Genomic DNA, 27,228 nt, shown 5'->3' with positions numbered 1-27,228 from the left:
AACAATTTCATATTCTCAACAACAACAATAGTTTCATATCCTCAACAACAACACTTTAACAATTGCATATCTTCAACAATAAGCCCAATATTCATCAGTCACAAGTTTCATAGAAAGGCACTCGCAAGATCAACAACACACAAGATCAAGTTCACCAATAATAAAGAAGTGCAATGCAATGAAATGCAATGTCAAGTATAGTGATGCATGTCTAACCTAATGATACACACCCGCTGTCTCTCAGTTCGAGACCCATGGGGGACATATCTGTCCATGCATCCATCGCGGCGCGCGATACGACCCTCGATAATAGTAACCATCGCGGCGCGCGATACGTCCCTTGATAATAGTAACCATCGCGGCGCGCGATACGTCCCTCGAAATGGTACATCCTCTTTATTTTCTTATTCTTTCTCAATGCACATAACACTTGTCACAACCATGTCTCAGAACAATGCAAATGACATGTTCACACAAATAATGAAGAGATGACCATTTTCATAACATTGCACAATTCACAACAACACAATCAGGATACAACATCAACAATGATTCAACAAGCCTTTCAAACAATTTTCAACACATCACACAAACACTTCATCAAATTGCCTTTTATTATCCCTTTCTCATCATTAGAATTAATCAATGTGGACAAGTCAACCCATCACCAAGCCTCATTACCCTAAACACATATTACAAGGAAATACATGAATTTCATACACTTAACAAGGGTTTAGAAATCCACTTGCCTCGATCTATCGAACAATAACTTCGGGACTTGAGTCTTCCCCTTTCGTTAAACTTCCAACTCAATGTCATCTATTCAAACCCTTTCTATTTTCTTTTTTTCTCGGCTGCGTGAACTGCTGTTCACAACTGCCAACAACATTTACCCTTTTTTATTTATTTATTTATTTATTTATTTTTCTTTTCTATTATTATTAGCAACAAAATAATCTTTTATTAAATCTGAAAATCATGTCACTCATTCTTATAAGTCATAAATTATTTATAAAAGCTACTAAAAAGGGCTAATATAAAAATAATGAGAAAAATTCATAAAACGACTAAGAGGGTTGTTACACATCAATTACTCCTCTAATTAAGGAAATCAGTTACAATCAATTAATTTAAACAAATAAAAAACGTATCTCGATTTTAAAATTCGGCAGATACATGTATCTCACAGATTCAAACTCATGTATCCTAAGTATGAAATTTGATAGAGGAAGTAATATTTGAAACTATCGGGAATCTTAGTAATTAGGACCTAAACTAGTGAGATTTATGTAGTTTGCCCTAATAAAAATAATATTAAGTATAGTTTTACAAATAAAATTTGAAAAATAAAATCTTCACAAACTTTATTTTTATTTGTAAATAGAGAGGTTATATTCGATAGCCTGTCAACAAATTCCAAACAAATTGTAAAAAAATATACATTGAAAAAGAATATTATAGGAAGTAAACTTTCAAGAGAGGTTAATCAATAATATGGAATTTCCAACACAATGTTCGTCAACCGTTATAAAAACTTTCAATGGCTTTCTTAAATGAATTATACCGGAAATTCACATGTTAAGTGAAACATTTCTATCAGATTTTCAACATGATGTTTGTTAATCGTCATAAAAACTTCTAACAACTTCCTTTAAAAATCTCGATCGAAAATTTACATGTTAGGTGAAACATTATCATAGAAGCTTTTTTATTTCAAAATTTGAACCTGTTGTTGATGTGAAAGTATATTCCCTCCAACTATGTGGGACAAGTCCTACATGATTTTCATTTTTTTTAAAGGCTTAAGTCATCGATAACCTTTTAAAGTTGTCCGCATAATTCACTTAGATATCTTTTCTTAGGCTTGTTCTAATTGAACACCTTTATTACTTAAAAATTATACCTATCAAACATTTTCTAACAATCACCTAAAAATAGAGAGAGTGTTATACACTCGCGAATGATGTAACATAGTGACCAATAAAAAAAAAGACATGTGGCATGGACCCATAACAACAATTCAAGAAAAAAAGAAAATGAAAATTATGTGTTTAGCCCCCCCAAAATAAAGGAAAAGAAAAAAATCATCCTTTCCCAATTTCTTTTCAGCACAATACCCCACCCACCCACGCAACCACTCCGTGTTCATCTTCCCCTTTTCTTCTCAGAACACACAGCCGCCACTCCTAAATTCACTTTCTTTTTAAAACTTAATTCAGATTTGTATATTCTACTTCTTTTCTATGTTGTGATTTTTTAGTAGTTTTAAAGAGAATAATTTCAAATCCATATTAGTCTTGCCGGAAGAAGTAGAGTTTCGCTGGAATTTGACATAATCTAATTTTTATTTTTTGATGAAATACTTTTCTACAACTTCAATGACAATCTTTATCAGTAATCTCTTTTGATTTTTTCTGTTTTGGCTAATTATTTCTTTAGTTGATGTTTTTTCGACAATGATATTGGCGCTAAGAACACTCTATCCTGATATATTTCTTCAGACTCAATTTGTTACTTAAACAAAAATGAAGAAGAAAAATTAATGGAACCAAAAGGAGGAACATAGATTTTGTAGTGACGAAGACGGTAAAGAAATGTGAGGTGGTTTCTTTTTTTAAAAATTAAGATTATTATTGAATTAAGATTATTAAATATGAAACTTAGATCTTTGTAATAACTATAACTAAAAAATGAAAGAAGGAAAAAACCAAAAAGAGTTGGAGAGAGTGAGAGAAAGAAAGAGAGAGGTGGAAGGGGCGTGGGTGAAGGAGATGATGAAAAGAGGAGATGTGGGGAAGAAGACGACTTTTCTTCTTCTTTTTTCATTTTTTTTGTTAAATAATTTTAAAAAATATTAGCAGTATAAGTTGGAAAATAAATAAATAAATAAAAAAATCAACTGTTTAACGCACTTAAGGAGGGTGGAACACACTTTTTTAGCCATATCAGCATTTTGTGTTTAATAGAAATGACTTTTGAACAAATAAGACATTCAATAGGTACAAGTCTTAATTGAGGTGTCTAAGTAAAATATGCGGATAACTTTGAATGATTGTGAATGACTTAGGCCTTTTTTAAAAGAACACTTTGGCAGCAAGCTTAATAAAAAATAAAAAATGTTTAAATTGCATATGTGGGACATTTCAAACTGTTTGGTATTATTGCACTGATAATATTTTTTCTTTCTATATATAGATATTTTGTGGTTCATTTTTTGATAAAATCACAAAGAGTTGTGGTTCAACATTTTGTTTTTTTAGTATAATTAAGTAAATAAAAATTTATTTTCTTTAATAATATAAGTTTTCAAAATCAATGACATGATCTCACACTTTAAAATGATATCATAGCTAACAAAGTTTTGAGATTAAATCTTACATACGACTCATACTATTAAAAACAATTTAGTCACATGCGAGGAGACTTATTAAGACTATAATTTAGGCATAATATATAAATAGATGACACTTAAACGTAACTAGACATTTCAATTTAGTCTTAGCTGTTAATAAATTACTTCAACTCGTATTTATTGTATCTCATGACAATCGATATTGATATGATATATAAATTTTAAAGATATCTAAATAATTACTTTACAAATAGAGTGTTCAACTAACCCAACTAAAATAAGTCGAAGTGTATAAATGTGTATATTCAAAATTGAACTGTTTTACATTGCTGTTGAAATCAAATTTAAATATTTATTTATGTATTATGACTATAATTTATTTTGCGTTGTTTAACCATTTAAACTTTAATTTTATGTATTATGTCACTCTGACAGAATCTTTTATGTTTATTAAACTATTACTGACACTCTGCCCATGCAAGATATTGCCTGACCATTACTAATCACAATCTTAATCATCTTCATTGATTTGAGTATAATAATAAAGTCAAGTATAATACTCTTTAATTAAGCATATTCATTTGCTTATTTTATATACAAAAATAATGATTCCATATAGAAATTAATTAAAGGTGGCTAAGCCTTTTAAATTAATTAATTATAATGATCAAGTAGAGACTGATTGGATCTCTTTAATTTAGCATAATCATGTGCTTATCTATTATAAAAAAATTAACTAGTGATCATCATGAGTTGGCAGCCAAGATTTGACGACAATTCTGTCCCTTATTATTTTTTTAGAGATATGAATTTTAAAATTATATAATTTAATTATTATCATATATATATATATATATAAAGTTGTCTTGAATCTAGTGACTTGAACCTAATTAAGATGAAAAAAAAGTCACCAGATAATCTTGAACATGATATTGGGAAATGACAAGATTTATATTAACAAAGTTTGAGTCGAGTAGTATCGAAAGAGTCCAATATGCAATATATACGTATAAATATTAGATTTAACCTTATATATACAATATATATTTGTTCGATCAAAAGGGTTTGGATCTGATGATCGAACCCCTTTGCCACTGTGGCTCCACCTGTGTTAATACTAATTATCTTCTTTTTTGTTGTTTTCAATATGATCATTTTTTACTAATTTGTTTTCTTGATATGCTTAACTTAAGCTGGAGATCTATCAAAAACTATTTCTCTAAAACTATGTACACACCTCCCTCCTTTCATTTGTGGGATATATTAGAGTACTGAATATGTTGTTATTGTACGGATACTTATCATATAAATTTATATCTAACCTACTTATAAATATATATATATATCTATCATGTACTCAATCATGTCAATATAATAAATCAAATTGGGAATAAAAAAAATTTACTAAATTGGTTGGAATTTAAATTAAAATAAATTACTAGATTGGTCTCTTTGTAATATTTTAGGCTTTCAACTACTCTTTTGTTTGGATCTACATAATATTTATACATTTTTATATGTGTGTGAATCTTTTAGTTGATAAGCACATGCTAGCTATGTATGCTCTGCGTCTGCGCCAACTAATATTGCCAATTAAAATATTTTTATGGGAAAATTGTATATAATAGCAAACTATTAATTCAAATTAAATGCTATAAATATAGTTTGATTTAATTGTACCCTATAGCAAACTGTTGCTATTTCACCTCTCTGCTAGTGAATCTCGCTCGCCACTCTCGTTCTCTCCCTCACCTCTCTCGTTTTTTATACAAATGCAAGTGTATAAAGTGCGTTTGTGTTTGTATAAAGCGAGAGACAATTGTGTATATATATATATTTTCGTTCCACTCTCCCAGATCTCGCTCTCTCACTCGCCTCTCTCACTTTATACAAAACGCAAATGTATAAAATGTGTGAAAATTGTATATATACATATATTTTCGTTCCCCTCTCTCCCCTCTCCCAGATCTCGCTCACTCACTCGCCTCTCTCACTTTATACAATTGATCTTTTTGTATATGTATATCAAAACAGATTATACAACTGATTTCTTTTGTATATGTATAGCGAAATATACATATTTATGTTTGTTATGGAGCGCAATTATGCAAACTTTGCTATAACATACAAATATGAATTTTGTATTTGCTATATGTGAAAGTTGCTCTATTTTTATGTGTGTGGATCTGTCCCGCATTCATCTAAATAAGCCCAACATTTGCAGAAGCTTAAACCTGTCACTCAGGTAGGGTGGTAAAGTTTTTGAGCCCATTTAGAAAGATGAGGTTCATAGGCCCATCACAAATCAAAAGATGAGGTTTAATAGGCCCAACAAATTTGGGTGTCAATAAGTTATAGATAAAATTGTATATAATGACAAACAATTAATTTAAATTAAATGGTATAACCACAATTTGATTTAATTGTGCCCCGTAGCAAACTGTTTGCCAGTCGCCTCTCTCCCTAAATTATCGCTCGCCACTCTCCCTCTCTCGCTCGCTCCCTCTGTCGCTCGCCTCTCTCGCTCACTCTGTCGCTCGCCTCTCTCGCTTTATACAACGGAAATGTGTAAATTGTGTTTCTGTTTGTATAAAGCGAGAGAAAATTGTATATACACATACAAAAACATATAACTTCATCCTATACACTTATAATTATACAATATAAATATTCATCTGCCCAGTTCTCTTTTGTCTTTCTCTCTTTAACGAGAGGCTAACAACAATTTATACAAATGGCCTGCCAGCGAAATTATACAAATATGAAGAGGAGCCAGTGAATTATACAATTGCTTCTTTTGTATATATGTATAGCGAAATAGGCATAACTTTCATTTGTATATGTATAGCGAATTGTACATATATATGTTTGCTATGGAGCGCAATTATACAAACTTTGTTATAACATACAAATATGATTTTTTTGTTTGCTATATGTGAAAGTTGCTCTAAGTTATATTATCAGAAATATTGGTTGGCACCATTAATGATATTATCACGTGATCAACACCTATCGAGTGTGATACTTTAGAGTTCGAGTGGAAAACACCCATTTATAAATGTATGAAAATTGTATTAAATTTGGTATTCACGTTTTACCTTTATCTACCATTTTGAACTAGTTTATATATTACATACACAAATTGATATTCATGTTGAGCTATTAACATATTCATTCGGTATTAAAACGGGTATCAAAGATTTTTTTTAATTATGCACTATATGGAATAGATACATAATATTTTTTGAACGTAAACAATATATAATCTGAAATAGAATGGATATATAAATAATATGATATGGAATAAATCTACAAATTGGTTCACTTAATCTTTTTTATATTAGTTATATACAAACATGTTTTATATACAATGTGCATAATGACTAAAAAAATGATGCTTGATAAATTTTATATTTTATTAATTATTTATGAAATTATTGTAAAAATTTATATTTATGGATTGTGATCTCAAATTTAGGAGATATACTTTAGATTATATAATGAACGAAATCAGTTTATAAAGTGATTTCATGTATGTAATATGTATAATGTATGAGAAAGTTGGTATGCAAATGGGTGATCATCTATTTTTATATTTTATTAATTGTTTTAGTGTATGAAATGGGTATATAAATTGGTATATGTTAATTGTGATATTTATTTAATTGATACAATTTGTGTACTAATTTTATACACTATGATATCAGTTTGAATTAAGAATTCATGTTTTCTATTTCCGTATTGAATCAAGATTAAATGAATGCTAGCATTTTTTATATTGAAAATAATAATAATAAATTTCGTTACCTTTCAACATTTTTTTTTAAAAAAAATCATGGATGAAAGCATACAAATTGTATAGAAGACAAATAGGGAAGAGGAAGAAAAAATCGTGTTTGAAAAATCTAAGAAAAAAAATCGTACAAAATTGTGTGAAAATATTAAGGGGAGATATTTTAGGAAGAAGAGAGATTTAATTTTTTGGAAGAAGATTAGGAACAATTAGTTTTCTCTTGAATTATGGAAGAAGATTAGGTTGAGAAAATATTGGAGAGAGATATTTTAGGAAGGAGAGATCTTTTTAACCGATTAGAGAAAATTAGGGAATCAATATATCCTGCAAGTTACAAAATATTATATTAATGGATAGAGTATTAGTTAATTAAAGGGAAATATGTTACGAATTAAAAAAAAACGTTTTTCATTTTTATTTTAAAATTTATTTATTAATTTGTTAAGTATTGATAAAAACCTAATGTTATATATCGAAAACTAGAAAGTCATGTTAATACTAGTTATAATAAAATCTTTAATTTGTCATTTAATTAATTTTTCCATAGCGTATCGAGCCAAAAACGTGTATACCATATAAGACTTTTCACATTTCTCTCCTCATCTTCATAGACTTGCCGACCTAGAAGCCTGTCAGAAAAAACACCAAATTTGCTAAATGTTGGAAGAAAGAAATTGCTTATAATCAAACTAAATATCTTCCACTTCTATTTGAAGCAGTGAAACCAGAAAAAAGAATGACAAACTAACTGTGTATACTCCCTTCGTTTAAGAAAAGAAAGAAGACTTTTTAATCTTATGGTTGTAAATTAAAGTTATATGAAATGTACCAAAATGCCCTTTGATCTTGTGGCCTTAAACATACCACGTGAAAAGTTAAAGTTGCTAAAAACAAAAAGGGGTCATTTAGTTTGTTGAACTTTATTGCACTCCAATACACATAGTTGGACAGAAAGATTGAGGCTGTCAATAGAGGCAGCAGCATTAAGCAGTATGGAGGGCTATTGGATTTAGCATGTAATGCTATCTACATTCATCTGAGAAACACCTTTTTATACAATCCCAATTCTCTCTAGTCATCCAAGACGATGAGATATACCGATTAAACCTTAACCTTTTATACAACATTTAAGTTTTTCTGAAAGAAACTTAATGTTCATCTTTATCAAGATTCAGATAAGGGTTAGGACTAAATATCTGATCAAGGGTCTCTAAGCAAACAGTCACAGCAGCAAAGGCCATTCAACCAGAGGTTACGGTTCGATCCAAATCTTGTATTAGTCTTAAATTGAAACTAGTAACTTAAAAAAACTAGAATCCCCAACCCATAAGATTCAAATTCTGACTCCGCCCTACCCTTCAAATATGGTTTTAGGGAACATTAAATAAGGGAATTTTGTCTTCTTTGACTATGTACAAGTACCATACACACATCAAATTAGTCCAAAGTGCAAGAACAATAAATAGATAAAAAAGAATCAATCTTTGACATGACAATATTATTATGACAAGAATAAGAATCAAATGAATCCCAAGTGCAAGAACAGTAAAAAGATCTTACCCTTTTCTCAAGTGTGAGTAAATGAAGCAGAGGATAATAGAGAATAAGAAAAAAAACAAGATTCTTCTTTCAACTTTGTCTTTTAGTAAAACTTAAAGTCATGACATAGGAGTTAATTTTTTATATAATTTTATGCTAAGTTACTTAGACTCTCATAGTCACTACTTTGAAGATCCAACACACACCCATTAACATTTTTAAAGAGTCCGAGCAACGCAAATTTTATACATCCCTATATTGTTAATATCTATATAACTATCTTTTGGGGCGGCTTAGATTGTTTGGCTTGGAACTTTCATAACGAAGGTCTCAAATTCTAAATCTCTTGTCCGCAATGATAAAGGATTGACCAAGCTTGTCTCATGAATCGCACCTAAAGAATAATAGTTGTAAATTTTCTGATCAAGCAAATACCTACCATAACTCTTGTAAAATTATAATAAACAAGAAAGGACACAAGAGAAAAGGACCAATTTTGGTGAATGTTTATAAAAAGTAAAACTCAAATGGTACTTGTGACATTACCAACTTTTTTTTTAATACTCAAATTTTACTTGTGAGTAAATTAAAACATTAAATCATAAGAACCATTTTGATTTGTGGTGTGAGGTTAGGTGAGGTTTTTTATTAATGTTTTCTTTAGGAGAAAAAACATAAAGTCACCATTGAAATTGTCCCAAATTTTCAAAAAAATATTTTAAAAGACTATAAATATTCCCTCTGCTTTATTTTAGTTGTCATAATTTCTATGTTTTAGAGTCGAACAATATGAGTTTTGACTAACATTTTAACATGTATTATTTCATCATATTGATATAGAAAAAATTGTGATGTATAATACTTTTCTAGAACATAGTTACTCCATAGAGAATGTGCCTCGTGAAATAGGGAACATTTATACATTACAATCCATTGAGGTGCGTTCGTGTTCTGTGGTTGTTGAAATGTCTGTTCAAATATTGCAAGAGTCAATACATATAATAGCCTTATACAAACCTACTTTTATGTTATAGCCTTCATGCTCTTGATTTGACGGTCCTCATTCTCCTACTAACGGTATAGACTTAATATGTCGTATTTGTAGTTTCTTATCCTTCAATGTGTTTTTATTGTCTATTGTTTCTTTGCTTTTGTTATTGCAATATTTTGTTGGTTTTATTGTTCCTTTTGTTTCATATGCTAGGTAATACTGATTTCTCTATTATTTGGTACGTCTGCTTTACATACTCAGATACTCTTGTAGTTAATATTTTTTAAAATTACTTTGATATATATTATTTCATCTCTTTATCTCCAAAAATTGGAAGAAATTTGCTTACACTCCATCCTTATGTGGGATTACATGTTGTTGGAACCAATTGGTCTTTGAATTAAAATTCTTCTTTCAACTTTGTCTTTTAGTAAAACTTAAAGTCATGACTTGGGAGTCAATTTTTTTATTATAATTTTATGTTAAGTTGTTTGAACTCTCCAAAATTGTTATCGCATATGTGTGAAATCCTCTAAAAATACACTATTTTTGGAGGATCCGATACACATCTGTCAACGTTTCTAAAGAGTTCGAGCAACATAAATTTTATACATCCCTACATTATTAATATCTATATAACTATCCTTTGAGACGGCCTAGCAACAATAAAGGTTGTGGCGGAGCCAAATTTTTTATCATGGGTGTCCAAGGTGTGCGGCTGTCAAAATAAAAATATTATGCTATTTGTGGGTTCGATCACGAAACTACTTCATTCAAATGGACACCCATTATCACTGCACCAAAAGCATTGCTCTTGTCAAGGGTGTCCAACTTTAAATATATATCATTTAAATGTAGAATTTGACATATATATACAACGTAATTTTCCGACGAAGGGTGTCCAATTATGGCTGTGACTACGCCACTGAATAAAGGATTGACCGAGCTCGTCTCATGAATTGCACCCAAAGAATATAGTCACAAATTTTCTGATCAAGCAAATACCTATCATAACTCTAATCAACGACGAAACAATCATAAAAATAAAATAAACAAGAAAGGACACAAGAGAAAAGGACCATTTTTGGTGAATGTTTATAGAAGTCAAATTCAAATGAACAGGTTTGTAGATATATTTTTGAGTTCTGACCACTACAAGAAAGGTGTGAATTACATCGGATTTTCCTGGAAATTAGTATGAAAATTTGTAGGAAAATAAGTTTTCTACGGATTTTTATACTAATCCTCAGGAAAATCTCCATGTAATTTACAGTTTTCTTGTAGTGGACATTACCATCATTTTTTTAATACTCAAATGGTATTTGTGAGTAAATTATTATTTTTATTGGGTAACTTGATGGATTTTTTGGACTCAAAGAAATAAACATTAATTCATAAGAACCATTTTGATTTGTGGGTGGAGGTTAGGTGAGGTTTTTGATATATGTTTTCTTTAAGAGAAGAGAAATAAAGTCATCACTAAAGTTGTTTCGAATTTTTAAAAAAGTATCTTAACTTTGTGAGTGTCCTAGTTTTCTTTTGTATAGCGTTTGTATATTTGACTTGTGAATACACAAACAAGGTAAGTATATACAAATTTTGTATTTATACATTTAGAAATTTTTCAAAACTTTTTTTGTATATTTCGCTTGCCAATATACAAATTCTGAATTTATACAATCAGAAAATCAAAAAGCAAAATTTCCCAAAACTATAGCTACAAATTAAAATTAATCGAAACTCTAGCTATATTACATAATATACTCTAGTTGTTTGCCATTTCTCATAATTTTCTCTTAAGTAATTGGGCCAAAAATATTTACCTTGTGTATGTAACATAAATTCATTGTTGACTGAACCTACAGATAAGGAAAAATCAAAGGATGGTCAAAGATTATCTTAGGCCCATGCTCTAATCTAATCAAACATTAATTTTTTTAAGAACTAGAGAAGATGACAAGCAACAAGAAATTAACATAAACATAAAAAGCTTATACTAGATTAATTTGATTATATTATATATAATAACCCTCACAACAATAATAATAAAATTAGTATAATCTCGCAAGTAGGGTGTTTGGGGAGGATAAAGTGCACACAAATTTTACTTCTATCTTGAAAAGATAGAGAATTTTTTTCTCGATAAAATGATTAAAAAGAGACCATAACAACAAGTAGAAACACTAACAAGATCATATATTACAAACTTTTATAGGTTCATAGTCTAGAGACGAATGACTATAACAATAATAGCAATAAAATATTGTTGCAATGACAAACTAGCTTGTTTAAGATTCTTATTTTCATCTTTGTATCGAAGGCTCTTGTCACATAAACGCACTTCATCGATCGATTTAGTCATAAAATTGACTACTTGTCCGTAATTTTTGTCCTTATAATAGCCGATCGCATTTTCTGTACATACCTCTACATATGCATAATACGACGAACAAAAACGGAATAGTTCTCTCATTTCCGTGCTCGTCGCGTTATCATGGAGAAACTCCACCATAGTTGATGTTGATGTTATGAGGTCCGAAGTCATGTTGAACACGATTGTGCCTAGGGTTTCAAGATCTGCAGTTTTGGAACGAGGGTCTGATCGTAAAAGTTTCTCACATAAAGAAGGAACGGGCGTCTTGATGCAAACATCGGTGACTAAATCTCCCTTCACAAGTGTAGATGTGAAGAGGATGGAGAAAAGAACATATGTAAAAAATGAGGTAGCCATTTAATTTCTTTTATTACTTTGCTCACAAAATTATAACCAAATGTTATAATGGAGCTACCCTTATTTATATAATTTGAGCTACCTCTATTTCTATAATGAATTTAAGACAAGCCTATCTTATACAAGTCTACTTTTATGTTATAGCCTTCATGCTCTTGATCTGACGGTCCTTATTCTCCAACTAGTCATTTTTTTTATTTTTTTTTATTGATAAATTAGATAATATTTAATTAAGATTATCTTTAGTAAACTCATCAGTTATTGTACAATAAAATACAGTCAAACATAAAGTAAGAAAATCATTATTAAGCGCTGATAAATAATTCAATCTATATATTGTTATAATAACTCTACAAATACATTACGATATAAAATAATACATTATATAGCGATAATAAATAACATTCGAAATATGTGGTTCAACTTTCAAATACCATTTTTAGGGGAGAAAAAGGTCATATGCTCAATAAACAAACAAAATAAAACGAGTATATAAAAACTTAAAAGGGGCACAAGAGAGAAGCCAATCGTGTTTCAACAGCAACATACTCTATGAAATTACACAAGTTAGTTCTTAGGAGGATACTGTATACACACTGTTACTCCTATCTTATGAAATAGAGAAACTATTTTTGATAGACTCTCGACTAATCACACTGTTAATTCCAAAACTTAGAGAGTGAAGGCAATTAAAAGAGAAAATAACAAAGAAGACATTAAAATTGGCCTTTCATATTTGTAATTATTGGCTCCATTTTTTTTAGGTCCCTTTCTAAGAAGGTCTGGTCCACCATAAGCTCCTCTTCTTTGATGAACAATTTTATGAATATGTTTATCTTCAACCTTGTTGCTCTTTGTACTTATTGAGTCAAGCATTAATGTATCATTTGCAACTACAAACAATTTCAAATAAAATATTTAAGTTATATACACTGTCAGTACGTATAATTGAACTTGTTACATAGTAGCTACGTTACGTATCATTTGTTCTAGATAGATGAAAATTGGAGACCAAAATTACTTACTCTTTTCCTTGTTTTCATTTTGCAAGATGAGTTCATTATTTGTGGATTTTGGGATGAAGGTGCAAGATGAGTATGGCAAAGTTTTCAAGAATATAATGAGGCAAAGCCATGAAACTAATACAAGAATTTTCATGGCGTTTATTGTTGTGAAATTTGTTTTACCTAAGAGTTAGGGAAGTGTTTTAGGGCTATTTATAATAATTTGTATTCAATTGTGCAAAGAATCATTAAAGATTGGCAAAGAATATATCTAACGAACCAAAGTTGTGGTAGAGGTAAATGTTTCATTATCTTTAATCAGAAGTCTCGAATACGAGCCTTGGGTATGCAAACCTTTTATTAGGGGATACTTTATTTTTAATATGAAACTTTTCGGCATATGAAATCAAGTTTAATCGAACTCTAATGTGAGTATCAAATGAGTGGAAAATCAAGAAAAAAAAAGTTCAAGTGCAGCCAATGTGCTAGTTTGGGGAAACACAATGTCTTGCTTTACGCGGTATAGACTTAATGTGTCGTATTCGTAGTTTCTTGTCCTTCGATTTCTGTTATTATCTATTGTTTCTTTGCTTTTGTTATCACGATATTTTGTCGTTGTTATCGTTCCATTTTTGGTATGCTAGGTACTGATTTCTCCATTATTTGTATGTCTGCTTTACATACTCTTGTAATTTATTTCTTTTTTTAAAAATTGCTTTGATATACATTATTTGAGCTGAGAATCTTTTGAAAATAACCTCTTTATCTTCAGTTCTCCACAAACAAGGAAGAAAATATGTGTACACTCTATCCTCTCCGGAAGTCACCCGTGGGATTACATATTTGTTGGAACCAATTGGACTTTAAATTAAAATTTAGGGGCAGTTTTAATTTGAAAATGAAAAGTAGTGAAAATGAATAAAATTACCAAAAAAAAAAAAAAAAAACCCAAGCCATAATACACATGTGTGGTGGAACTAAAAGCATAATATATGGAACCTTTTTTGTAGAATCTAATTCTCATTTTACAAATCAAATTGGCTTAGTCATAAAGATTGCTGGATCAGGATTTTTTTTTATAAAAAAAATTACTAGATATTTAAAGGAATTATCATATAGTAACTCATTATATTTCACTATATATAAATCTGTTTGACTAAATATAAAAAATTAAGAAGAAAAAAAACTTGAAATTTGTAAACATGTTATGATATTTGTACAGTAATTTTAAGATCATCTCGTCAAGTATAAAATAAGAAGTTTAAAATCAAATTGTTTTCAAATAAAGAAAATAATGTCACATAAAGGTATGTGTAAATGTTTTATCAACGAAGTTAATAATTTTTTTAATTTAATTCTAAGAATAAAGATTGTTTTGTCAATAAGATAAGGTCATGAAAAGGAAGGAAGGAATTGATTCCAAACAATCTTATAGAAAAAAAGGAGATTTTAGATAGACAATGGAATAATTTAATGCACCATTTTTGCAAAATCTAGTGTCATATTTCAAATTAAATGCTTTTGCTTTATACCTTTTGTTTGCTCATATTTCAAAAGGAATTTTGGCAAATAAATTATTTCTTGTTTCACTCAATAAAAACCGTCAAGTGATTCTTGAAAGCTTCCAATACACAACTATAAACAATGAAAATTCTCAAGACAATATCGCGAATACCAATCTAATTATGTGACGTGTAATTAAGTAGTTAAACTCATTCCCACTATACCAAACCGATTCTCAATGACAAAAAGTAAAACGTTACATTTTAGCAGACAGATGAAAGTTAGGTCCCTACTACTCCTTCATTCTTACAATCCGCAGGAGTCAATAGAAAAGGCAAATCCCTTATGACACACCAGATCCGTCTCAGATAACTTGAGCAAGTGTGTCCAAGAGCAAAAATAATTTAACTTCTCAAGAATTCAGACTTTTATTAGACAAAACTGATACTGCATTTGAAACAACACAACAGACAAGTATAAGAGCAAGTATTTTCAGAGGATCAAGGAACTAAAATAGGCTTAGGGAACCAGTTATTGGCACGTAAAACCAGTACATGATCACGAACCATACACCTTAGACGTGGAGCTAACTGATAAATAATGGATGTGTTAGAAAAATGACTAGTTTGGTTTAGCTTGTAACAATTTTCAGAGGATCAAAATTGGCTTAGGGATCCAATTATTTGCGCGTAAATCCAGCAGATCACAAACCATAAGCCTTAGACGTTGAGCTAACTGAGGATTTGTTGAGAGTCTCTTCAAAGAGCCAAAGAGTACGCAATTTGAACAAAAGCAAGAGATTAATTATCAACCAGAACTATATAATGAATAATCCATTTGGGGACCATATTTAGCTTAAAAAGCTCTCCAAGAGTACGCGATTTGATAAACTTGATCTCCTTGTCCATACGTTCTGAATCCTGCTCATTCGCCTCATATCTTCTCCAAGTTTGTAAGTACCTTCAATTGCCTCCTGACAGTTATTCCATAGAACACATTTGAACGTAGTCGATTCACCACCATGTTCATTAGAAAGAAATGAAGGCAGCATTTCATTAAGATCACAACACAGCTGGGCATACATAGGGCAAAAAGTTGGTTCCAGTACAGCATTGTCGAATATCAAGGAAACAATACCCTGGAGTGAAGATAAAACAACGAATGATTTCTTTACGAGGAAAATACAATCTATCATGAAGACATAGATCCACAGTGTGATCTGCAATATGTTAACAGAATCTTTGATAGGTAAAGGAGACGGACAAAAAATCTAAACATCTTTTTTCTTTCGCTCTAAAAGGAAAGCACTTTTGAGCTCTGTCACATTAAATCTCCAAGACGGATAACGAAGAGAGATGTGTACAGACCTTTAGAGTGTCTGCACTAGTTATCCCTGAATCTATCAGTTGACCTTTGAGGAGAACAAGTTTCTTCAGAGTCGGGTTGTTGAACATACTACAAAGCAATAGAAGTTAGTATCATTGTGTTGGACAAAATCCACATTTTCAAATAATGCCATAATAGATTATCGTATTGTTTTGTTGTAGTTTCAGTTTTGTTACTATCTGTTGTTTTTCCAGGATCCGAGGATCTATCAGAAACAGTTTCTCTAACTCAGAGGTAGCGGTAAGATCTGTGTACACTCTACCGGCATCCCCAGATACCACTTTAAGAGAATTATCATTTCTCTAATAATAGATCTTTTGTACACATGCATCATTACTTAATGTCTCTCACACACACAAAGGGAGACAGAACCTCTTGTATACTAACCCTTTGACAGTCTTCAAGACACAATCTTTGCTTCTTCGAGCCGTTGAGAATGGCAGCTCAGCTTTGATTAATGTAGAAGCAGGTCCTCCCTGATTCACAAACAAAGGTTTCTGAGATCAAGAACTGATGCATAGTTTCATGTCATATACACAATTATTGTCGTAAACTCGAGATAACAAAAAGTCACTTTTGAGTTCTTGCAACCTGTGAGCTAAGTTGTTCTTGCACATCATATTCATCGACTTCCTGCTATCTAGAGTAGATTCTGGCATCAAATTCACTGTTTTCTCGGAGAGGGTCCAAGGATCTGTCCTCAACTGGGGCAGAGAACTGCGCCAAACTTACTAAGTTGGTCATCGGTGTCTGGCTCAGAACAACGACTCTGAGTCTTGTGGCTACTGAAAGTGTAGACTATAAGAAAGTAACAAATAAAATAAAAAAGGAAACACCTTTTTGAAATGGAAAAGTTTTTTTTTTCTTGGACAAATAACTAAAATAACCAACAATTAATCCCCCTTGGTTTTTCCTGTCATCATCTAATTATCGGGTGATAGGGGTATCAGAAACGACCTCTCTATCTCTACGAAGTGAGGGTAAGGTCTCCGTAGACTCCACTTTCCTCCTATTACACTTGGTATGTTATTGTTGTTGGGATATAATTATCAGGTACTCACATTGGTATCGGCAAGACCTCCTCGATTGGCATCCTGACCAAATAGTTCAGCTTCAACTTCTTGTTTGAGTTTAAGAATATTGTTCCTGAGTTGCAGCAACTGATCTTGAGTATACCTAACGCGACCTCAAAACGAGAGTCTCCAGTAGTCTACAATGATAAAAGAATAGTCATCAAGACACATATTATAAAGGAAGTTCCTATATATCAAATTTCAACAATAAAAAAAGGCATATCCATTTTACTACAAATACTCACATTGATATCTACATGATATCGACGAGGATTTTCACCAAACAGTTCAGCTTCAACTTCTTCTTTGATTTTAAGAATATGATTGGAAATGTTAACCACCTAAAAAACATAAGGAAGACACATATCGTAATTGAATTGAAACTCAACAAACAAACAAAGACGTTTTTGAGTAACAACAAATGTAAACAAACATCAACAACACATACATATTTACAAAAGAGTCCAAGTAAAGAGAGTTGATAATCAAAAACATAGTTGAAGATGAAATGCAAAATCCGAAACACAAAACAAAATGATCAAGAATTTGACAGATGATATAAACAGACTCCGGAATAATTTGTTCACTAGCAACATAGTAAAATCCTGCAGGTGTCAATCTTTACAAAAGACTTAAATAAATCACAATCACAACTCTCTAATATCCCTTTTGAGCATTTCTGAGATATAAATATAAAGAAAATGAAAGGTTTTGTTTCTGCCTTGAACTCTTAAACATCAATGAGTAGCATTTACTTCAAGTTCACCTGGAAAAATGAAAAGGCAAACATTTCTCATATTCGTATGCTTCTACTCTCTCCGTTTCATATTACTTGACACATTTAGACAACTTAACTATTGCTCCAGACTCCCCTTATTAGAATAAAGTGCATGTAATTCAACTATTACTTCCTCCGTCTCAAAATAAGTGTGTTTTAGCTCATTTCACCCCATTATAAACACAAGGTATAGTTTATTAAGCTACATGTTGCATGAGAATTGAGTATATTATAAAGAGTTTTTTCTTTAATAGAAGGATATAGTTAGAAACAATTACTATTATCTTACTTGAATTCCTAAAGCAATACTTATTTTATGATAATTTTTTTAAATTAAAGCTACACTTATTTTGGAACGGGTGAGTAATTAATTCGTTCAAAATCTTAACAGTAAAGGGCTAAGTGATTTACTTTATATGTGCCGTTAGATATTAATATTAAGGGGCTGTTTGGTTACTTGTTAGAGTAATGTCCGTATTAGTAGTACATGAATTAGTTACGTAGGTATTAGTAATGCATAAATTAATTATGAAGGTATTAGTACTATAGAGATTAGTTATAAGATAGATTTTTGGCAACTCTGAAACTCAACAAGATGCAAAACTTTCTTAAACTTCATGTCGAGTCAAAACAAGAAAAACAAATCGAAACGAAAGGAGTACTTTCCTTTCAATATAAACACAATTTTTTTTTGTGACTCGTCTAATATGAAACTAAAAAGACAAGAAATCGAACAAAATCCCAAAGTAGAGTGAATAGACCAAACAATCATCATATATTTAACACAAACAAATGATAGATCCACCACAAAAATAACACTTGTAACATTCAAATCCTGAATCTACCTCTGCCCTCTAGGCATTAACCGGGATATAGGAACAACCCATTTGTTGTTATCCAATACCATACATATCAGGCATCATAGACAAACGCGGAGGCAGAAGTTTTGTGCTCAATGAGGGCAACTTACTAACCAATGGTAGCTGACCTCATCCACCTGGCTGAACCAGTGGCCCATTACCTCTCAGCATATAGAGCAGTGTTAGTGAAAACTTACAAGATAATAAAAATACAGGATTACAATTGAAAATAAATCTCTTCAGGCTGAGGCGCGGATATCTCGCTCTCTTTAAGGAGATTCAAGCCCACTGCAGCAAATGTTTTCACCGGTCCAGCAGTAGTCCTCTTGACTTGTCCTCTCCAGGATACAACATCCTTCACAAAGTATAACTCAACAACTCTGGACAAGAGTTGAGTCCAAAGCTCCACAAAATAAACACCCCCCTTCAACTAATAAGAACTCTCTTTTTGACAAACCTTATGCACTCTATATTTTCTTGTGTATGTTATGTATGCCAAACCAAATGAACACCACCACTATTTATACTAGAGGAAGTCTTCCTAGCAATGAATAGGAAGATAATAGTGTAGTAAATAGTGAAGATAATGGTCTTAGGAGTTACAAAGGTTACAAGAATAATGAAGGAATTAAGAATGAGATAATGGAGAACCATTACATCTTCTGCCAGAAAACCACAAAACGGACAACCACTACAACGTTCTCAGCAACGTTATAACAAAGTAATGGCAATTAAGCCAAATGATAATAAAGATGACATCGAATGTCATCAACTGTCTAACGGTAGTAAAGCACCTAATGATGTGTTATTAGGCAGAAAGCAAATGACATTTAGCAAAGTATAATAATATTAAAAGTATAATATTATTAAAATGCCACAACAATCCCTCACTCATTTTAAGTATTAGACAAGAGAGTATATCAGCTGAAGGAAGACTACTATGCATAATGAAGGTGTGCTCTGCATTGAACCTCCACTTAGTGAAACAATAATTTTTACTCCAGAGTCGTAGTGGTCTCAGACTTGAACTATGACTGCTCACACATAATAATCAAGGTGTTGACATGAGCTTTAAAGCCAGCACGTTATGGCCATGTGCTATCCCGGTTTCATGAGTGCTTTTGAGAATAAGCCCAATTCTCATAGGAAGCGACCTACTTCCACACATCACATAGGTGAAATCTGTCGAAAGTGCTCCTGTAAGCTTAACACTCCACCCATACTGGCTACAGATATTCATTAAGAGTTTTATCAACTCAACCTTCACAAACTACAGGAAACAATGCACTCACATCATAGGGAGGGAAAACAAAAAGATAGTGCATTTTTTTCACAACAAACATCATATGATTAGTTTTTCCCTTTGAACCTGGTTATAGGATCTCTAGTCCCCAGGTTGGGTTTCCTCATATATGACTCAAGGATTTGTAGGCTTCAATCCCATCCTCCTCGATGTGCTCCAGACCTTTTCTCTTGTTAATGCCTTAGTAAGAGGATCTGCAAGATTATCACAAGATTTGACATAATCAACATTAATGGTACCATTTGTCAAATATGATCTTACATTACTGTGTTTCCTCCTTATAGGTCTGGATTTACCGTTGTAATAACGGTTTTGAACTCTACTAATCGCAGCGGCGCTATCACAATGAATTAAAATAGGAGGAATTGGTTTTTCAAAATAAGGTATTTGAAATAATAAATCTCTTAACCAATTCGCTTCCTCACTAGCTGAAGCTAAAACAATTAGTTCATCCTCCATGATAGAGTTAGCAATTATAGTTTGCTTTTTTTTTATCTCCAACAAACAGCACCACCACCTAAAGTAAAGACATAACCAATGGTAGAACATGAATCACCTGATAAAGTGTTCCAATCTGCATCACAAAAGCCTTCAAGTACAACAGGATATTTTTTATAGAACAAACCACAATTTTTCGTTCCAATTAAATATCTCATAACTCTTGTTACAACATGCCAATGTTCATTACCTGGCTTGCTTGTAAACCTGCCAAGTACTCCTACTGCATATGCAATATCAGGCCTAGTACAATCAGTCACATATCTCAAACTTCTGATTATGTTAGCATATTCCTTTTGACTTATTACGTCATTTTCACTTTCAACAGGAAATAAGTGAACATTTGAATCAAAAGGAGTAGCAACATGCTTGCAATCAAGAAAGTTATATTTTTTAAAAATTTTCTCAACATAATGTGACTGGTCAATGAAAATTCCATCACATGTTCTTGTTATTTTTATTCCAAGAATAAAATTTGCCTCACCAAGATCTTTCATATCAAAATGGCTTCTAAGAATATTTTTAGCTTCATCAATAACATTCATGTTAGAGCCAAAGATCAATAAATCATCAACATATAGGCAAATAATCACATGTGAATTATTCCAAGACTTATGATATATACACTTATCACACTCATTTGTTTTAAAACCATTTTCAATCATGCAAGAATCAAACTTTTCATGCCATTGCTTAGGTGCCTGTTTCAAGCCATATAGTGATTTAGTAAGTTTACATATTTTGCTTTCTTGGCCTGCTTCCACAAAAGACTCGGGTTGATTCATATAAATTTCCTCATTTAGGTCTCCATTTAAAAAAACAGTTTTTACATCAATTTGATGAATTTGCAAATCAAAAATTGCAGCCATAGCAATTAAAAGTCTTATGGATGTAATTCTTGTTACCGGTGAAAACGTATCAAAAAATTATAGGCCTTCTAGTTGTTTAAAACCTTTTGCAACTAGTCTAGCCTTGTATTTATCAATAGATCCATCTGGTTTCAACTTTTTTTCTTAAGACCCATTTGTAACCAATAGTTTTACAACCCGGTGGTAAATCAACTAACTTCCAAGTTTTATTAGAAATTAGAGATTCCATTTCATCATTTACAGCCTCTTTCCAAAATATAAAATCATGTGAAGATAATGCTTCTTTCAAAGTGAGAGGGTCATCTCCAACATTAAACACATAAAAATCAAGACCAAAATATTTTTCTACTCCATCTCTTTTACTTCTTCTTAACTCAAAATCATTGACTTCTTTATTTTTCAAAGTAGAAGTAGAAGAAATAGGTAGTGACAAAATATTTTGTTCAATCCTTTAACTCCCACTATTTTTAGAATCAAAAGGAAACTTATTTTCATGAAAAATAGCATTACCTGATTCTATCACAATATTATCTTCAAGATTAAAAAATCCATAGGCTGTACTATTTGAAGCATAACCAAGAAAAGCACAAGTAGTAACTTTCTTACCCAATTTTGTAATCTTGGGATCCATTAGGCTCACAAAGGCTAGACAACTCCAAACTTGGCTTGTAACCTTTCCACAATTCAAAAGGTGTCAATTTAGATTTTTTATGAGGCACACGATTCAACACATAACAAACAGTTAAAATAGCTTCACCCCAAAAATTTAAAGGTGCATGTGCCTCAATAAGCATGACATTAGTCAATTCAATCAAAGTTTTATTTTTCCTTTCCGCTACTCCATTAGATGAAGGAGAGTAAGGAGGAGTAGTTTCATGAATTATTCCCAATGATCTAACAAAAGAATTAAACTCATTTGACTCATATTCACGGCCTCTATCACTTCTAATTCTTTTTATTTTTCTTCCAAACTGATTTTCAACCTCATGGAGATAAGTTTTGAAATTTTGAAAAGCATCACTTTTATTTTTCATCAAGTAAACATATGTAAACTTATAAAAATCATCAATGAAAGTGATAAAATATCTATTACCTCCACGAGTTAAAATTTCACGAAGTTCACAATTATATCAGTATGAACTAATTCTAACAAATCAGTTTTTCTTTCAACTTGAAAATGAGGCCTTTCAGTGATTTTGGCTTTACTACAAGCCTCACACTTTTCAAAATTCTTTTTAATAATTGGAATTAATCCTAAACTACTCATGATTCCAACATAACGATCATTAATATGACACAAACGAGCATGCCAAAAATTGGTAGAAGAAAGCATATAAACAGAAGTAGAAGCTTTATTCACTTCTACATTCAATTTGAACATCTCATCACAAGCATACCCCTTTCCCACAAAAATATCCTTCTTCACAATTACATATTGATCAAATTCAATAATTTGTTTAAAGCCTACTTTATTAAGAAGAAAACTAGACATCAAATTTTTTCTCATTGAAGGAGTATAGAGTACATCTTTCAAAGTTAATACTCTTCCAGAAGTAAAACACAATTTGACATCTCCCTTTCCAAGCACTTGAGTAGTGTGAGCATCACCAAGCATGATGGCTTTGGGCTCCTCAAAATGAATATATATTTTTTAAATCAGTCTTTGTCATAACAGACATGACGGTTTGCACCAGAATCAGCCCACCATCCATCAACACTCTCAATCATGTTTATGTCGGTAATCACCGCCACAAAAGGTTCTTCGGTAACGTTTGCCTGAGGGTTAGGACCACGCTTTTGGAATCTACAAAATCGAGCAATATGCCCACTCTTGCCACAAACAAAGCACTGTCCCTTATCTTGAACTTGTTGATTTTGTGCTTGGTTATTTTCACCATTATTTTTCTTGGAAGGTCTACCATTATTTTTCTTAAATTTTTTCTTCTTAGGCTTCAAAGAAGTATTTTTTTGAGTTTCAAGAGTAGCATTATTTGAAGTAATTAAATTTACCTTCGTTGTGATGTTGCTCTCTTCTTTTTGTAAAAGTGCATCTTGGCCCTTTGCCTCTTCATCATCGTACTTTTCCACTTTCTCATGATGAGAAATAAGTTCATTATCATCCATGGAGTGTCATCAACTTTATTAGGATTCTTCTCAGTTAACACATAAGAAACATTGAGAAGACTTAAGTAGAAAAGTACTTTGCCCTTCCATCTTTTAAAATGGTTACCATTGAACCGAAATGACTTGTTAAGGTCTCCCATCTTGACATCTGCATTTTTTTCAATTGTAGCCATGTTGAATCTCCTTAAAATTGTTAGTGAAAACTTACAAGATAACAAAAATACAGGATTACAATTGAAAATAAATCTCTTCAGGCTGAGGCGCGGATATCTCGCTCTCTTTAAGGAGATTCAAGCCCACTGCAGCAAATGTTTTCACCGGTCCAGCAGTAGTCTTCTTGACTTGTCCCCTCCAGAATACAACAACCTTCACAAAGTATAACTCAACAACTCTGAACAAGAGTTGAGTCCAAAGCTCCACAAAAGAAACACCTTCCTTCAACTAATAAAAACTCTCTTTTTGACAAACATTATGCACTCTATATTTTCTTGTATATGTTATGTATGCCAAACCAAATGAAGACCACCACTATTTATACTAGAGGAAGTCTTCCTAGCAATGAATAGAAAGATAATGATGTAGTAAATAGTGAAGATAATGATTTTAGGAGTTACAAAGGTTACAAGAATAATGAAAGAATTAAAAATGAGATAATGGAGAACCATACATCTTCTGCCAGAAAACCACAAAACGGACAACCACTACAACGTTCTCAGCAACGTTATAACAAAGTAATGGCAATTAAGCCAAATGATAATAAAGATGACATCAAATGTCATCAACTGTCTAACGGTAGTAAAGCACCTAATGATGTGTTATTAGGCAGAAAGCAAATGACATTTAGCAAAGTATAATAATATTAAAAGTATAATATTATTAAAATGCCACAACAAACAGGATCTAGGAACTTCCCGGTTGTCATTGTCCATCCAAGGCATACCAAGCATCTTCCTAGTTCCGAGCATTCCAGGCATCATATCACTAGTGCCTGGCCGATTGATAGGTAAGGGACCATGACTCAAACTCTGCTGAGCCAGAAGACCACGAGAAATTCTCAAGCTTGCAATGGAACTAGGACACAAATCCAAGGTCTTCCCTGCTTCTAAGTGAATCTTAGTGATGGTTTTTGCCTTCACCTGTGCAAAAAGGAAAGAACATTAGATCATAAGAGTATTTTTAGGCATGAACAGATAACAACTCCAAGATAGAAACAATGAGGTGTCACCTCATCCCGCCTACAGACCAAGTTACTTGGACGTAAATCCAGCACATCACAAACCATAAGCCTCAGCCGTGGACCCAACTGAGGATTTGTTGAAAGCTCCTTCAGCCGACTAAAGTACACATCGTTGATGCACCTTGATTTTTCGTTCTTATCAAGCTGCTCGCAGATGATGTTGAAGACCTGACAAATGGCTTCAACATTCTCCTCTTCCGGACAAATTTTGCGATCTTGTCCGAATAGCTCCTGTTAATAAAAAAACCAGCAAAGACAATCATTTGTACAGTTCAAGGAATTAAAAGCCATCAATCAACTTGGAACAAAAGGACTTAAGCAAAAGGTAAGCAATTAACAACCTGAACAATGTGATGAACAATATTTTCCAGGATAATTTGTTGCTTAAAAAGCTCACAAATCAGTCTAATATTCCCAAGATAGCGCAATTTGATCAACCATTCTTTGTCCTTACGTTCTGACTCCTGCTCAGGCGCTGTCATTTGCCTTGCCTCTTCTCGTAGTTTGTGAGCACCTTCAAATGCCTCCTGACAGTTATTCAACAGAATGTGCTTGAACGTAATCTCTTTGCCACCAGGTTCATCAGAGGGAAATGGAGGCAGCTTTTCATTGAGATCAGAACACAGTTGGGCATACATCGGGCAAAATGTTGGTTCCAACACAGCCTTGTTAAATATCAAGGAAACAACAACCTAGAGTGAAGATGAAAACACTTTAAATCTCCAAGGCGAATGGAATATTTGAACCGAAAACAACAACAAAAAGATATGTATATATGGGAGGACAAACCTTTAGAGTGTCTGCACTAGTTATCCCGGATATTATCAGTTGATCTTTGAGGAGATCAAATCTCTTCTGAGTTGTCTGGTTAAGTATACTGCAAATCAATATTAGTTAGTTTCAAATAATAGAACTTCCAAATCAAGCAGTCAACGGGCACGCGATGACACATCATGTGAAGTTTTATACCACATGCAGTTTAAATAACAACGACATTGATAGACTTGATAGCTATCTCTAACATTTTCGCGTAACTTAAATTTTAACTAAGTTTTCTGATAATATATATGGAACAGCCATTCTCTGTTCCACAAGTGAACTCCAACTCAGTTATCAGACTTAAAAACTGCAAAGCAAAATAAATATCACGCAATATGTGGAAAACCATTCAGGCTTGAATGTATGTAAAAACCACAACCTACACTCTTATAAGACTACAACAAAATTTCACTAAAACACCAAGCCAAAGTGGATTAACCCCACAATCCAAAGGACTTGCCCCTTTATAACAATCCTAGACTGTTGCTTCCTTTCAAGCTAACTTTGGTTTGAAACAACAAACTTCAAAAGTGTTTTGAAGCTATTGCATTCACTAGAGTTGACACGAGAGAATCTGCTTCGACTTTTGAAACAAAGTTCTTTTAAGATTGAGAGGATTGAACCATAATCAAGCATGTATTTTTTGAAGTAAATGGATAATTGTTACAGAGGGGGAAAATACCTCATCACAGTCTTAAAGAAATGATCTTTGTCAGAAAAGTTGCTTTTTCGAGCCGTTGAGAATGGCAGCTCAGCTTTGATTAATGTAGAAGTAGGTCCTCCCTGATTCACAAATAAAGGTTTCTGAGATCAAGAAGTACTGATGCATAGTTTCATGTCATATACACAATTATTGTCTTAAACTCGAGATAACAAAAAAGCACTTGCCACTACAAAAGAAAAAGTTTGAGAGATGCGAAGAAAAGGATGTATGTAGTCAAAACAATACAATAAGCATTACATTAAAACCTAACCCTTGGTTGAAGATGAAAACACATACATATTTAACAAACAGTCCAAGTAAAGAGAGTTGATAATCAAAAACATAGTTGAAGATGAAATGCAAAATCCGAAACACGAAACAAATGGTGGAATAATGATCAAGAATTTGACTGCTGATATAAACAGACTCCGGAATAATTTGTTCATTAGCAACATATAGTAAAACCTGCAGGCGTTAATCTTTGCAAAAGACTTAAATAAAGCACAATCACAACTCTCTAATATCCCTTTTAAGCATTTCTGAGATATAAATATAAAGAAAATGAAAGGTTTTGTTTCTGCCTTGAACTCTTAAACATCAATGAGTAGCATTTACTTCAAATTCACCTGGAAAAATGAAAAGGCAAACATTTCTCATATTTGTAT

At 32.0% G+C, this 27,228-nt stretch overlaps 1 pseudogene; it reads right to left on the bottom strand.

The window, feature by feature from the left end:
* Positions 1-19,043: 19,043 nt before the first annotated feature.
* On the bottom strand, positions 19,044-27,228 carry LOC125824677 (eukaryotic translation initiation factor-like; annotated as a pseudogene).

The sequence above is a fragment of the Solanum verrucosum genome, unplaced genomic scaffold (assembly GCF_900185275.1).
Source record: "Solanum verrucosum unplaced genomic scaffold, falcon-dt-bn FXZP01000022.1, whole genome shotgun sequence".
Classification (NCBI taxonomy): Eukaryota; Viridiplantae; Streptophyta; class Magnoliopsida; order Solanales; family Solanaceae; genus Solanum; species Solanum verrucosum.
The sequence above is the reverse complement of the archived record's forward strand: the minus strand, read 5'-3'. Positions and strand labels throughout refer to the sequence as shown.